General features: G+C 32.9%; 1 protein-coding gene across 1 annotated transcript in view; it reads right to left on the bottom strand.

The window, feature by feature from the left end:
- Nucleotides 1-3206, bottom strand: part of LOC134691357 (uncharacterized) — a 98072-nt gene extending 94866 nt beyond the window's left edge. The window contains exon 1 of the mRNA XM_063551842.1: nucleotides 3151-3206. The gene's annotated coding sequence lies outside the window, so the exon portion shown is untranslated. The remainder of the gene's footprint in view (nucleotides 1-3150) is intronic.
- Between the last annotated feature and the right edge of the window lie 13372 nt (nucleotides 3207-16578).

Genomic DNA, 16578 nt, shown 5'->3' with positions numbered 1-16578 from the left:
TTTGACATGAAGCGGGAAACTAATGCACATAATATACAAATCGTTTCAGGAATTGTTTCCGGAAATTTTAAGGGTACACGACAACTCGTACTTTCGGCAAGTCGTACTCAACCAACTCGTACCCTATTTTTACCAACTCGTAACCATGTTTTATTTGATATTATTTATCTAGTTTATATGCATAGTTATTGTAACTTTCTTTCGTATATCATTATATAGCAAAATACAAATGAAAAAAACAACTTTCAATGTTAATAAAATAAGCTTATGTAATGCTAATCGTTATAATCATTAGTATTCCTTAGAATCGATTGTTTGAAATTGTTTGGACGGCAATTTATTTGATATGCACATTAAAATAATTATGACTACACAATATGCTAATCAGTGGTCATTAGTGGATAACATACCTACAAAAATAGAATGGATTTGTTAAAAGTCGAATAAACGGAGAGAAGTAAATGAAAACAAAAAATCGGTATAAGTGCGGCACTATGAACATCAAAGACCGTTGAGTTATACTTAAACAATCACCATCCTCACCGAAAAGAAAATGCATGGCTTAAACGTTGAAAAACCCAAGTTTTGAGAAACCCATATTACTATTATTAATAGCAACAAAGCCTTGTAAAAATGTTTTATGATAAAACTCTTACAATGTGTGTGTAAATATTAGTGATACTAGTTTTTTTTAATACGTCTCTCATAATTCTTCTAAATATTGGCTTAATTTTTGTTTTAACTTTTATACTTTTACAAGCCAAATGTGCTACTGTATAATTGATGTCAATACGTATATAAATGATAGTAGTATTGTGATGAAATATACATTTTAAAATTTTGTGCAAACGTACATGCAGAAAGATTAGATCAGACATGAAGTTGTTTTGATAACGGTTAATTAATGGCACACTTCGTGTGTGAATAAGGGCCGATTTACTGGTAATCGACATGCTTCAGGTGTGAAAAAATGATCAATGAATCACCGGCACGCGAACTGCAATACATAATTTGTTTATTAAGTCTCACGATTTATATGATATTTTAACATAAAATCGTTAAAAAATGTCTCTTCGCACCTAAGTCTTGAATTGAATGCTCTATAGTCTAATATGTTAAACAGCTGATCTTCAAAAATGACAATACAATGCTTAATTCATACTAGAATATATTTTTCATTTACAAATTGTTATGTAATAATATGATCATATGACAAGTCTTCTTGAAAGTATGAATTTTGTGCCTGACAACTGACCAGGCAAATGAAAATTGTAGCCTGACCAAAACATTATTTGCAGAAATAAAGATTACATAGAAAAAATGAAAAAAAATGTCAGTTTGACATTTGTCCGTCAATCGGCAATACTTTATACAAATAAGTTCTGATGCCGTAGTACACTGAATGGTTCACAGCGAGACACTGACTCTCCACCAGAGACCAAAATGACCAACTGGGATTGCTTTAACACTGTTTTATAGTAATCTCAGATCATGACGCAGAATTAAGCGATTAGAAACTATAGGTCACCGTACGGCCTTCAATGATAAGCAAAACTGATACACCGCACAGCAAGCTATAAAAGGCCCAGAAATTGACAAATGTAAAACAATTATAAAAATAACGGCGGCCTGATGTATGTTCAAACCAAATTGATAAACGAAAAACAAATATGATATACAACTGCAAAGTAATAATTATTTTGGTTTAAATTTATTGATAACAAAATCAATATGTATACCGATTTAAATATATATTCCGTTTTCTGGAGTTACGCCCCCCCCCTTTAAAAAAATAATGGATCCGCCCTTGAGTCTTGTATATTGACCGTTCCATAGTCTTTTATGTTAAACAGTTGATCCTTAAAATAATCAAATATAATGCTACTCAAACAGACATAATAGGTTGATAACTTTGCATTATGAACAAAAGATAAAACAAAATGTTTTTTCTTCACCCATGAATGACATGAATATCATTTGAACGATTCTTATAATAAGAAACCGTTCTACTCAAGTGAAAAATCGAGCACTTGAGTTATCTTTTACGATGTTATTCGTTGCAATTTAAGTTATAGCTTGCAAAAAGCATGTAACACTTTAAAATGCTATTACGTAACACTCGGCAGTTTTCACAAACAACAAAATTCTAAAAGGGTAAGGTACAGTAAATGAGCTACGTCACAGATTTTGGTAACATTTTGCATACACTTTTGGCTGGTTGAACCATAACTGAAAGTGGAAAACGTAATGCATTTTGTCTGTTTAATTTTCTTAAATATTACTGAAGTGATCCTTTCAAAAAGAAACCTACACATTTGTATAGAAACCAAATTAAATACTCATAGCGAAAACTTCTTCAATTTGTATAAAATCAATCAAATCGCCAATCACCAATATATAGATTTTATTTTAAATCTATATATTGATGAAACCAATATTTCCGTTTTAATGATGTAAAATAATAACACAGTTCAAAGTTTAAGTTTCAATTTCTATTTCCGTCCTCCTACATTTGCCCATGATAAAATGTTTCCGCTTCTCCGGGAATTAGCTCTTTTCTCATAAATCGATGTAAAACAAATTTTGATAAACAAAAATTTCTCTTGACAATCATGTCAATATATCAGGTTTTAACAGGGTTTAGAAATTTTCTGATTAATAAACTTGAAGCTTCTTTTACGCATTCTCCGATAGGAAAGACTTCATCAAAATTATTGGTTCTTTTCCTGTGTTGTATAAATTGTTGTGAAATACTTTGGATATATACTAATAAGTAATAAATAATTGTCTTTATGAATACATAAATGTTTTTTTCACTTGGTCTTAGTTTATAGTTTTTGGAATAATAATTTCAAAATTGGAAATTCTAACATATAATCGTCAATCAAATCGTCCAGTCGTCCCTCGATCATTGTGATTAAAAAAAAATGATCATAATTTTTATTTCATTTATATAAGGTTTAGAAATCTATTTTATGCAGATTCTTCCTATGTTTAGTCTTTCTTCAGAACCGTTTGAAAATGGTGCATATTCATATAAACATCTAATTTTCTCACTGTTTGAAAAGTCCTTTTAATTATCTTTCTTGAAAGTTGAAAAAAAAATCTGAACACAGTGAGGGAAATGATCATATAATTAATCATATTTACCTTTCTGAGCAGTACGTTAGAACAACGCCTTGTTGCCTTAAAAGGCTTCAGTTCGATTAGTAATGAACACAGGAAGAGAAAATATGTAATGAAAACGAGACAAAAATAAAAGCACTGACGTACTGTTAACTCGGAAGACCTCAGATATCTTGGTTGACTTCAAGCACAAAGGGTTGTACGTGTCTTTACATGAATATTAAGGAGAGGAGGGCTTCGATATAGGTTTTCATTGCTTTAATTTAGGATTTTTGTAAGTGTTGCAGGGTTGGTGAGATCATAAAAATCACGAAATAAAACGTAAACATTCGATTTTAGTTGCCAGAAATGCAACTTTGTTGTTACCAATACGGAATTCATAAGATTTCATATGGAAATGAAATTCAAAACTCTATGACACGAAGAATTGATACATAACAGTTGTTTAAAGTGAATGTAAAACTCATTCTCTATTCAAGGAACATCTGTACAAATAAACCCATGCTTACAATCAAGTCGTGTTAATTTTAAAAAGAAAAGAAGAACTTATTCGAAATAGACCGCACAATCAGAAGACATTTTTAATTGGCTCTCTCTCTCTCTCTCTCTCTCTCTCTCTCTCTCTCTCTTTATATATAATTTTTGGCCATGGTACAGGTATTTGTGTTTTTATTGTACTTTTTGCCATGGTACAGGTATTGAAGGTTTTTGTTGTATCTTTGGCCATGGTAGATCTACATGTATTGATGTTTTTATTGTGTTATTGGCCATGGTACAGGTATTGATGTTTTTATTGTATTTTAGGCTATGGTGCAGGTTATGATGTTTTTATTGCATTTTAGGCTATGGTGCAGGTATTAAAGGTTTTAATTGTATTTTTGGCCGTGGTACAGGTATTGATGTTTTTATTGTATTTTTGGTCATTGTACAGGTATTGAGGTTTGTAATGTACTACTGGCCATGGTACAGATAAAGATAAAGATAAATATTTTTTATTTTCTAATCATAGGGCTCACAACAAGCATTTAATCACACAAAGTAAAAATAAAAAGCCTTTCTCTCCCACTTGCATACACTCACACCTACAACTATCGTTCTGATTAAGGATGACCGCACAATCAGAAGACATTTTTAATTGGCTCTCTCTCTCTCTCTCTCTCTCTCATATAATTTTTGCCCATGGTACAGGTATTTGTGTTTTTTGTTGTATTTTTAGCCATGGTACAGGTATTGGTGGTTTTTATTGTATCTTTGGCCATGGTAGATCTACATGTATTGATGTTTTTTTTGTATTATTGGCCATGGTACAGGTATTGATGTTTTTATTGTATTTTAGGCTATGGTGCAGGTAATGATGTTTTTATTGTATTTTAGGCTATGGTGCAGGTATTAAAGGTTTTTATTGTATTTTTGGCCGTGGTACAGGTATTGATGTTTTTATGTTATGTTTGGTCATTGTACAGGTATTGAGGTTTGTAATGTACTACTGGCCATGGTACAGGTATTTGTGTTTTTATTAAATTTTTGATTGTCCCGTTTGTATCTTCTCTTTCCTTTCGGAAAATAGAGAATTTATGATGGAAAAGTCAATAACAAGTTGCTTAGTTTCTGAGGAATTAGCTTCAATTACTCTTAACAGATGCACCTTTAGATACGTGTGCCCCGCCCCGCTATGCACGCGGTATAAAGGAGTAAGACTAATGAATGACATGTATTTTAGTCAGTCTCAAAATAAGGCGACCGCTATGGTTATGTCTTCATACGGACCGTTCCCTTGCTAGCTAGCTCGTTGGAAATCAGGACCAGCAAACCGGTCTAGTAAAAAGTGTGATTGTCAACTGGGAAAGGATTTGTGACTCTCACCAGGGAAAGGACTAGTGACTCTCACCAGGGAAAGGACTAGTGACTCTCACCAGGGAAAGGACTAGTGACTGTCAACAGGGAAAGGACTATTGACTCTTAACAGGGAAAGGACTAGTGACTGTCAACAGGGAAAGGACTAGTGACTGTTAACAGGGAAAGGACTAGTGACTCTCATCAGGGAAAGGACTAGTGACTGTCAACAGGGAAAGGACCTGTAACTGTCAACTGGGGAAGGACTTGTGACTCTCACCAGGGAAAGGACCAGTGACTCTCACCAGGGAAAGGACAATGTATATGTCTTTAGGATATATGTGTTGTTGGGTTGCTGTATCATTGACTTACACACCAGGTCAACCATTTAATCGTTGATATTATACTGCGCAACTTTGGTGCTTTGTAAAATTGATAAAGCTGGTGAATTTGTTACGAAACAGATCAACGCATACCAAGAAGAAAACCGAGGCGATGTACGCCGATTCGTTTTACTATACCTATCCAAAGGATGTTTATCAGTTTAGAAAACGGGAAACACAACTACCAGTATTGTATTGACAACTTTTTTAGTTTTCAAGACTACACTTAATGTCGACCTAAAGATGTCTTTTGGCTGTTGTCTCATTGGATGACTGTCTTTAGAATTGACGTCTAGCCACGTTCTCGTTGGGTGGCTGTCTTATTGACGTCTAGCCTCGTTCTCGTTGGGTGGCTGTCTTATTGACGTCTACCTTCGTTCTCGTTGCATTGGCGGATCCAAAGGGATTTATAGTAATCTCAGATCATGACGCAGAATTAAGCGGTTAGAAACCATAGGTCACCGTACGGCCTTCAATGATAAGCAAAACTGATACACCGCACAGCAAGCTATAAAAGGCCCAGAAATTGACAAATGTAAAACAATTATAAAAATAACGGCGGCCTGATGTATGTTCAAACCAAATTGATAAACGAAAAACAAATATGATATACAACTGCAAAATAATAATTATTTTGGTTTAAATTTATTGATAACAAAATCAATATGTATACCGATTTAAATATATATTCTGTTTTCTGGAGTTACGCCCCCCCCCCCCCCTTTTTTTCAAAAATCATGGATCCGCCCTTGAGTCTTGTATATTGACCGTTCCTTAGTCTTTTATGTTAAACAGTTGATCCTTAAAATAATCAAATATAATGCTACTCAAACAGACATAATAGGTTGATAACTTTGCATTATGAACAAAAGATAAAACAAAATGTTTTTTTCTTCACCCATGAATGACATGAATATCATTTGAACGATTCTTACAATAAGAAACCGTTCTACTCAAGTGAAAAATCGAGCACTTGAGTTATCTTTTACGATGTTATTCGTTGCAATTGAAGTAATAGCTTGCAAAAAGTATGTAACACTTTAAAATGCTATTACGTAACACTCGGCAGTTTTCACAAACAACAAAATTCTAAAAGGGTAAGGTACAGTAAATGAGCTACGTCACAGATTTTGGTAACATTTTGCATACACTTTTGGCTGGTTGAACTATAACTGAAAATGGAAAACGTAATGCATTTTGTCTGTTTAATTTTCTTAAATATTCCTAAAGTGATCCTTTCAAAAAGAAACCTACACATTTGTATAGAAACCACATTAAATAGCGAAAACTTTCTTCAATTTGAATAAAATCAATCAAATCGCCAATCACCAATATATAGATTTTATTTTAAATTTATATATTGATGATACAAATATTTCCGTTTTAATGATGTGAAATAATAACACAGTTCAAAGTTTAAGTTTCAATTTCTATTTCCGTCCTCCTACATTTGCCCATGATAAAATGTTTCCGCTTCTCCGGGAATTAGCTCTTTTCTCATAAATCGATGTAAAACAAATTTTGATAAACAAAAATTTCTCTTGACAATCATGTCAATATATCAGGTTTTGACAGGGTTAAGAAATTTTCTGATTAATAAACTTGAAGCTTCTTTTAAGCATTCTCCGATAGGAGAGACTTCATCAAAATGATTGGTTCTTTTCCTGTGTTGTATAAATTGTTGTGAAATACTTTGCATATATACTAAAAAGTAATATGTAATTGTCTTTATGAATACATAAATGTTTTTTTTCACTTGGTCTTAGTTTATAGTTTTTGGAATAATAATTTCAAAATTGGAAATTCTAACATATCATCGTCAAATAAAATCGTCAAATAAAATCGTTCAGTCGTCCTTTCGATCATTGTGATTAAAAAAATCATCATAATTTTTATTTCATTTATATAAGGTTTAGAAATCTGTTTTATGCAGATTCTTCCTATGTTTAGTCTTTCTTCAGAACCGTTTGAAAATAGTGCATATTTGTATAAACATCCAATTTTCTCACGGTTTGAAAAGTCCTTTTAATTATCTTTCTTGAAAGTTGAAAAAAAAATCTGAACACAGTGAGGGAAATGATCATATAATTAATCATATTTACCTTTCTGAGCAGTACGTTAGAACAACGCCTTGTTGCCTTAAAAGGCTTCAGTTCGAATAGTAATGAACACAGGAAGAGAAAATATGTAATGAAAACGAGACAAAAATAAAAGCACTGACGTACTGTTAACTCGGAAGACCTCAGATATCTTGGTTGACTTGTCACTCTTCAAGCACAAAGGGTTGTACGTGTCTTTACATGTATTTTAAGGAGAGGAGGGCTTCGATATAGGTTTTCATTGTTTTAATTTAGGATTTTTGTAAGTGTTGCAGGGTTAGTGAGATCATAAAAATCATGAAATAAAACGTAAACATTCGATTTTAGTTGCCAGAAATTCAATTTTGTTGTTACTTATACGGAATTCATAAGATTTCATATGGAAATGAAATTCAAAACTCTATGACACGAAGAATTGATACATAACAGTTGTTTAAACTTATTTTCTATTAAAGGAACATCTGTACAAATGAACCCATGCTTACAATCAAGTCATGTTAATTTTAAAAAGAAAAGAAGAACTTATTCGAAATAGACCGCACAATCAGAAGACATTTTTAATTGGCTCTCTCTCTCTCTCTCTCTCTCTCTCTCTCTCTCTCTCTCTCTCTCATATAATTTTTGCCCATGGTACAGGTATTTGTGTTTTTTATTGTATTTTTGGCCATGGTACAGGTATTGAAGGTTTTTATTGTATCTTTGGCCATGGTAGATCTACATGTATTGATGTTTTTATTGTATTATTGGCCATGGTACAGGTATTGATGTTTTTATTGTATTTTAGGCTATGGTGCAGGTAATGATGTTTTTATTGTATTTTAGGCTATGGTGCAGGTATTAAAGGTTTTTATTGTATTTTTGGCCGTGGTACAGGTATTGATGTTTTATGTTATGTTTGGTCATTGTACAGGTATTGAGGTTTGTAATGTACTACTGGCCATGGTACAGGTATTTGTGTTTTTATTAAATTTTTGATTGTCCCGTTTGAATCTTCTCTTTCCTGTCGGAAAATAGAGAATTTATTATGGAAAAGTCAATAACAAGTTGCTTAGTTTCTGAGGAATTAGCTTCAATTACTCTTAACAGATGCACCTTTAGATACGTGTGCCCCCTCCCCGCTATGCACGCGGTATAAAGGAGTAAGACTAATGACTGACATGTATTTTAGTCAGTCTCAAAATAAGGCGACCGCTATGGTTATGTCTTCATACGGACCGTTCCCTTGCTAGCTAGCTCGTTGAAAATCAGGACCAGCAAACCGGTCTAGTAAAAAGCGTGATCGTCAACTGGGAAAGGATTTGTGACTCTCACCAGGGAAAGGACTAGTGACTCTCACCAGGGAAAGGACTAGTGATTGTCAACAGGGAAAGGACTAGTGACTCTTATCAGGTAAAGGACTAGTGACTCTCATCAGGGAAAGGACTAGTGACTGTCAACAGGGATAGGACCTGTAACTGTCAACTGGGAAAGGACTTGTGACTCTCACCAGGGAAAGGACCAGTGACTCTCACCAGGGAAAGGACAATGTATATGTCTTTAGGATATATGTGTTGTTGGGTTGCTGTATCATTGACTTACACAACTGGTCAACCATTTAATCGTTGATATTTTACTGCGCAACTTTGGTGCTTTGTAAAATTGAGAAAGCTGGTGAGAAAATTTGTTACGAAACAGATCAACGCATACCAAGAAGAAAACCGGGGCGATGTACGCCGATTCGTTGGGCGGCTGTCTTATCGACGTCTAGCCTCGTTCTCGTTGGGTTGCTGTCTTATTGACGTCTAGCCTCGTTCTCGTTGGGTGGCTGTCTTATTGACGTCTACTATCGTTCTCGTTGGGTTGCTGTCTTATTGAAGTCTAGCCTCGTTCTCGGTGTGTTGCTGTCTTATTCTCGTTCTCGTTTTATTTATACCAATTATTGCACCCAACCAAAGTATGAATTAAAGAAGCGAATCGTGTTACCCATGCACATTAGTTATTTTCATAGCGGTATAGAAAATCAAGAGAAGCTATACGAATAAAAAGACAGCTACCTCAAAACAACTCAGAAAATTCCTGATATTCTGTTTTATTGGTTAACAGATATTTTTTTAATACGCCGGACAGCCATTAAACATCACCAAGTAAAGGTTGTCATGCTCTTTGTTAATTTCCATGTAACTGATATAGCCCCAAAGGTTTTACATGAACACCAATGTATACTCGTGTCAATTTGAAAGCCACGCGGAATCAATGTCGGGGATGTTTAAGACAAATGTATCGATCCTGCTGGGCGTTTGTTGCTTTATATCTCCCTTGACATGGCCTATCATTAAAAGGTCCCTTTTGAGGATTTGTGGACTATTTGGTGTACTGTAGAGGGTAAATAAGTATACAGTCTACAAGCAATTGCATCCTTGGAAAAGCCTCCTTAAATTACACCCCAAATCGTTAGTGATTAGATGTTAGAAAGACCTGGCATATAGTCCGCTGTTTATTGAAGTGTTTTAACAATAAGGGCGTGACATTTATGACATAAGATAAACTTAACATGTCGAAAGTAAATGCAAGAAAAAAGTCATACTTGAGTTAGAAAACGTTCGAACTCGAATTACGTCCGTTCAAATAACCCATGTCCCTCACATATGTACCAAAAATCTATCAAGCAAAAAGTATTCGACATTAGTCTTAACAGTCATTTTGACCAACTATGCAAAGTTATAATAATAATAAACTAGAGCCTCTAAATAGCCTTTGTGATCACCTGGGTCTATGTGCATATTCAACAAAGGACACTCTCCAACATTGTACACAAGAATATAATTCATGACAAAATCTGTTTTGTTGATCTTGTATTGCAGATCACGTGCTGTTTAGATTCCTTCTATCTTGTTAAGTTTTACTCAAAACACAAAAGAGGATAAAAAAATCCTCATTTAAGTGCAATTACTTCTATAAAGATTCACCGACTACTTTACTTTGTCGACACCATTTGATCTGTTAGTAGATCTTGACTTGCTGATCATTTTTGTGATTTAAAGTGTATCTTAATCTATTATAATTTTCTATAATATATGACAAAACTTAAAAAAAGATAGATGAAAATCTTCTTTAAGGTGGTATGGGATAAAATTGAGATTGGAAATGGGGAATGTGTCAAAGAGACAACAACCCGACCAAATAAAAAACAACAGCAGAAGGTCACCAACAAGTCTTCAATGTAGCGAGAAATTCCCGCACCCGGAGGCGTCCTTCAGCTGGCCCCTAAACAAATATATACTAGTCCAGTGATAATGAACGCCATACTAATTTCCAAATTGAACACAAGAAACTAAAATTAAAATAATACAAGACTAACAAAGGCCAGAGGCTCCTGACTTGGGACAGGCGCAAAAATGCGGCGGGGTTAAACATGTTTGTGAATTCTCAACCCTCCCCCTATACCTCTAACCTAGTTTAGATTAAAAATGCTAGAATTGACAAAACGTAATACAAAATTGTATATATTAACTGTGTAATGTTCAAAATGTATATATTAACTGTGTAATGTTCAAAAATGTATATATTAACTGTGTAATGTTCAAAATGTATATATTAACTGTGTAATGTTCAAAATGTATATATTAACTGTGTAATGTTCAAAAATGTATATATTAACTGTGTAATGTTCAAAATGTATATATTAACTGTGTAATGTTCAAAATGTTCAAAATGTATATATTAACTGTGTAATGTTCAAAATGTATATATTAACTGTGTAATGTTCAAAAATGTATATATTAACTGTGTAATGTTCAAAAATGTATATATTAACTGTGTAATGTTCAAAAATGTATATATTAACTGTGTAATGTTCAAAAATGTATATATTAACTGTGTAATGTTCAAAAATGTATATATTAACTGTGTAATGTTCAAAATGTATATATTAACTGTGTAATGTTCAAAATTTACAAAAATGTATATATTAACTGTGTAATGTTCAAAATTTACAAAAATGTATATATTAACTGTGTAATGTTCAAAAATGTATATATTAACTGTGTAATGTTCAAAATTTTGAATAAATATGATAGGTCACCGAGCATTTTACGCAAGTTACAGGTTGTGACAAAATGACACAATTTGTATGACAGCGCTGAAGTACATATAAAAAAGAAGATGTGGTATGATTGCCAATGAGACAACTATCCACAAAAGACCAAAATGACACAGACATTAACAACTAGGTCACTGTAGGGCCTTCAATAATGAGCAAAGCCCATACCGCATAGTCAGCTATAAAAGGCCACGATAAGACAATGTAAAACAATTTAAACGAGAAAACTAACGGCCTTATTTTTATAAAAAATGAACGACAAACAAATATGTAACACATAAACAAACGACAACCACTGAATATACAGGCTCCTGACTTGGGACAGGCAAATACATAAATAATGTGGCGGGGTTAAACATGTTAATTTAACGTCCATTATTCATTATTCATTTTCCATTATTCAAAATTCAAAAAAGAATAATGAAATAGTTCATTAATCACTATACGTTAAGTGATGAATAATGAACTAGTTTATTTCAGTATTCAAGTTGAAAAGTGAAGAATGAAATATAATAATATTGTTTGACTGTGACACTATATACCGTATTCGTAATTTTGATCTTACAAATATTCAAATTATTATCAGACAAAAAAATTAAAACACTCCTTGAAATTTTTAACTTTGTTTTTTATATAGTTTCGGAGGAATAACTAGAGGGATCCCCTACAATTTTAACAGAAGTTTCTTGGTTTAATGTATGGACGACCTGAATACTATAAATATAAAAAAAAAACCGCAAATACTTTACGTTGTCTTTTGTTATTTTCACTGGACCTTTGCTTTTCCTCATCCCTTGATTATAGATATGACATGCTAATTGTACAGCAATGACCATTAAGGGGGTTACGGAGGACCAAAATGCCAAAATACGCGTGAAAATTAAGAAATAGCCATTTTTTAATAATGAATCGGATAATTTGAATACTAGAATGGCTGTTGCGGCCCTTCAACCCCTATTTACACTTAAACCTTATACCTCATTCGAAAGCTTATTAATAGAGTAGCAAAAGGTGTGTAGTCAGTGTGTTCCTCGTCGCCTTTTAGAGGAGAAACGAATGACATAAATTTCGAAGTGCATGTGACTTTTAAAAGACATAGCTTATTTGAAATAATGGACGACTACTGCGACCTTTCAGCCTCTAATTCAAGAAACCTTAATACATCATTTGAAACCTTGATAGAGTAACAAAACTGTTTTAACAACGTGTATTTTGGCACATCTAATGGTCATTGCGGGACATACTGTTTATAACCATTGTATTCCTCTTTGTATAGCTAAAGGATATATACCTCTCGTTTCTCTGTTGGAACGCTTTTGAATGGCGTATAAGGTAGCAATACACAGTAAGGAGTTTGGTTTCGTATGTTGGCCCCGATGGATATGAAAGTTATAGTGCAATAAAAATTAATTTTTAGACAGCTGAGTACTAATTTAGCCTTCAAATACGGTAAATAAGAACATGGAGATTATTTTTTACATGTTTTATGGCCTATTTACTGTTTGACTCTCCGTATTTTTATAGCTAGACTGGCCATAGGTCCGGAACTTAATGTAAATAAATGTTTACAAACGCTTTTTTCCACATGAAGTATTTTACAAAAAAAATTAATTTGAAAATTAGTTAGATCATACGAAAATGACGAATTATGAAATACGGGATATAGTGTCACAGTCAAATAATAAAATTCTATTTCATTATTCACTTTTCATTTTGAAAACTGAAATATAAACTATTTCATTTCTCATTATTCAACATTTAACGTTGAAAAGTGAATAATGAACTATTGCATTATTCATTATTGAATTTTGAATAATGGATAATGAATAATGGACGTACTTAAGTTCAGCGCGGTATTTGTATGGATTATACGGAGAAAAACAGCATCATGTGATCAGTTAGTCTAAGTTATTGAATTGAAAACAAAATGCGAGAAGATAGCTTTCAGAAAATGCTTTGAGAATATCAATAGATACAATAGGGTCACCGTGCGTTTTTTTCCTGCTAACATTTAAGATGGTAAAAGTTTCTTTAAAAAAAAACACTATGTCCCATAAAAATGCCATTTAAAAACATTAAAAATCAAACAAATAAAATCTACATTTGTACAAATATTAATATTTATCAGTTGAACTTTGTTACAATGATTAAAAAAAAATTGGTCAAAATCATCATCAATGGACATTATCTGTATTAAGGAGTCGATTAACGACTTCGATCATGTTGTCTCATTTATAGAACTGATCTTGCTGATCACCATTACGTTTTTCTGTATATATTATCATTTTCAAGATAGTAGGCAAAACAATTTGTTATTTTAGGGCAATAAATCATATATTGAAATGGGAAATGAGTCTATGGAACACAGTTAATGCCCCGGCTCGCATATTTCTTTAGAAAGGGACATAACTTGATAACGACAAAAGTGACCATTCCCACATTTGTACTTGATCTAACTTATGTTGTAATAAGTATTGTGTATAAGTTTCAAAAAATTTGCTTAAGGCCGTTAGTTTTCTCGTTTGAATTGTTTTACATTGTCATTTCGAGGCCTTATATAGCTGACTATGCGGTATGGGCTTTGTTCATTGTTGAAGGCCGTACGGTGACCTTTTGTTGTTAATTCCTGTGTCATTCAGTCTCATTTGGAGAGTTGTCTCATTGGCAATCATACCACATCTTCTTTTTTATATTAAGTTAAGAAACACAAACGATAAAGTCAGTATTTTCCCATTTATTTAGGGCATAAGAAGAAAAGTGAGGCCATGAAAATTCATAGTTGACCTGTGTTTTGTGGTATACTCATTGCGTTTAAACTTCATGCCATTTTTTTTAAGGCAAACTGCAGTTAAAGAACGGATATAAAAAGTTTAGCAGTTTTTCCATTTCCAAACTCTAGAGCAGTAAAAGTGACACCATAAAAATTCAAACTTGATCTGGAATTTATGGTAATAAGCATTGCGTTTAAGTTTCATAACATTGGTTTGGGGCGAACTATAGTTAAAGAATGGAAACCAATTTCGGACGTCATCTGACAGTTTTGACAATTGGTAGAGCTCAACATCCTTCTGTTGCCAGATTTTCTCCCTTTTTAATGGTTTTCAAAATAATAGACAAAACTTTTATTCTACCCCGTAAGTTCTATTTCAGTCATGTTGGTCATCTCGATTGGTTGGCGAGGTAATCAGACATATTTCTTTTTAAATAAGATACCCTAATGATGATTTTTCGAAGTTCAAACTAAAACCTGCAAAACTATGATACACATTTTTATATCGGACATAAAGCAAAATCAGCGGACAAAAAGCAAAATCAGCGGACAAAAAGCAACGGACAAAAAGCAAAATTATCGGACAAAAAGCAAAACGGACAAAAAGCAACGGACAAAAAGCAAAAGTGTCGGAAAAAAAGCAAAATTATCGGACAAAAAGCAAAACGGACAAAAAGCAACGGACAAAAAACAAAAGTGTCGGACAAAAAGCAAAATTATCTAACAAAAAGCAAAAGCGGACAAAAAGCAAATTGCGGACAAAAAGCATCGTATCAATCGGTGGACATGCAGCATTGTCAAACCACACAACCGTTCACCCGATATAGTAGCTCTAATTTCGATAATATTCTAACAATTTCATATAGTTTTTTTTAAATAGACAAAAGGTCCTTCGGTATAAGAAAACTCCCAAGTTAAAAAAAATTACTAGATTTGCAAAAATAAATCAACACTTAGAATTTAGTCAAAAAGTAGGACAATAAATGAACAAAAAACAAACCTGGGTACAGACAAGACACATAACTACAATAATAGACCTTTAACACTGATTATAAAGATGGATCACGAAAAAAAACAGGCTGAGGCAACATCAAAAAGAGAAATCAGCTGATTTTTGCAAGACACTCGCCATGAAAACAATATGATCTGAAGAAAAGCTTGTGTTTCAACATTTTTTAAATTTATTTCCAACATCCATTGACACCAGACTATGTAGTTACGGTGCTGGCTCCATATAAAATTATAAAATCCAAAATTCAAAGTCGATGTTCAAACGGCCAATGTAATAAAATACATCTGTTGACTGAAACTCATTATAGATTACTTAATTTTTGTTTGAATTTATTGGAAAAAATATAAAAAAAAAAACACAAAAAAACCCACAATAAACGTCGAGATACGATAATTGACGGCAGTCTTTTAACCTGAAATCTGTGGCAAATTTTTATATGTTTTAAATAATGAATAAGATAGTTTCTGCTGAAAACGAAACGTCACGGAAAATACAGGCTGATGGATTTATAATATATAATGGAGCATCAGATCAGCATCGTCTGGTCAAACTATTCATAGTAATTTTGTTGTTATTGTAACTAAAGGTTAAAGATTTACAACATTTGGCATTCTTGACCTTGAAATACATTTAAAAGAAACAAATGTTATCAATTTGAATCACAATAGCTGACACTTATAGCATGTATTCCAATGGTTTATTAAAATCGAAGCGACTGATTTAGAAACAACAGGTGACCATTAGAATTAATACAAATCTAACACATTTTAGATTAGTATTAGTGGTTATGATATTACGTCAAAAACGACGAAACTAGTATACTTACAAAACATATATATATATATACAATGGCAGTCTGCAGGGTTAAAGAACATCAGTTGTTCGACCTGTTAGTCAAATGCGTTTTGTTTAAATATACTTTTTCACTCTTTTGGTCTTTTGGAAAATGTTGTTTGTGCTGTTTTTAGACCCTTCTACAACGAAATTTGTTTGACATGCACACGTATAAAAATTGCGGTTTTTATCCAACGCAGTCATAGGTTTGAACGTAGTTTTCAATTTAGACTCGTTTATATTTTTTTGTTTGGGCATGTATCATATTTTCCCTCCAGTTTATATGATCCGTTCATCCTATATATTGACTCTTAAAATTCAAGAGTTAATCTAAAGATGAGGGTACTTTCACTAAAAAATGAGGGTACTTTTTATATGGCCTTCCAAATACCGTTTCGATCCCTAACATCACTGAAGAGACATTTATTGTCGAAATCCGGATA

The sequence above is a fragment of the Mytilus trossulus genome, chromosome 11 (genome assembly GCF_036588685.1).
Source record: "Mytilus trossulus isolate FHL-02 chromosome 11, PNRI_Mtr1.1.1.hap1, whole genome shotgun sequence".
Lineage (NCBI taxonomy): Eukaryota > Metazoa > Mollusca > Bivalvia > Mytilida > Mytilidae > Mytilus > Mytilus trossulus.
This window is presented reverse-complemented; position numbering and strand designations above follow the sequence as displayed.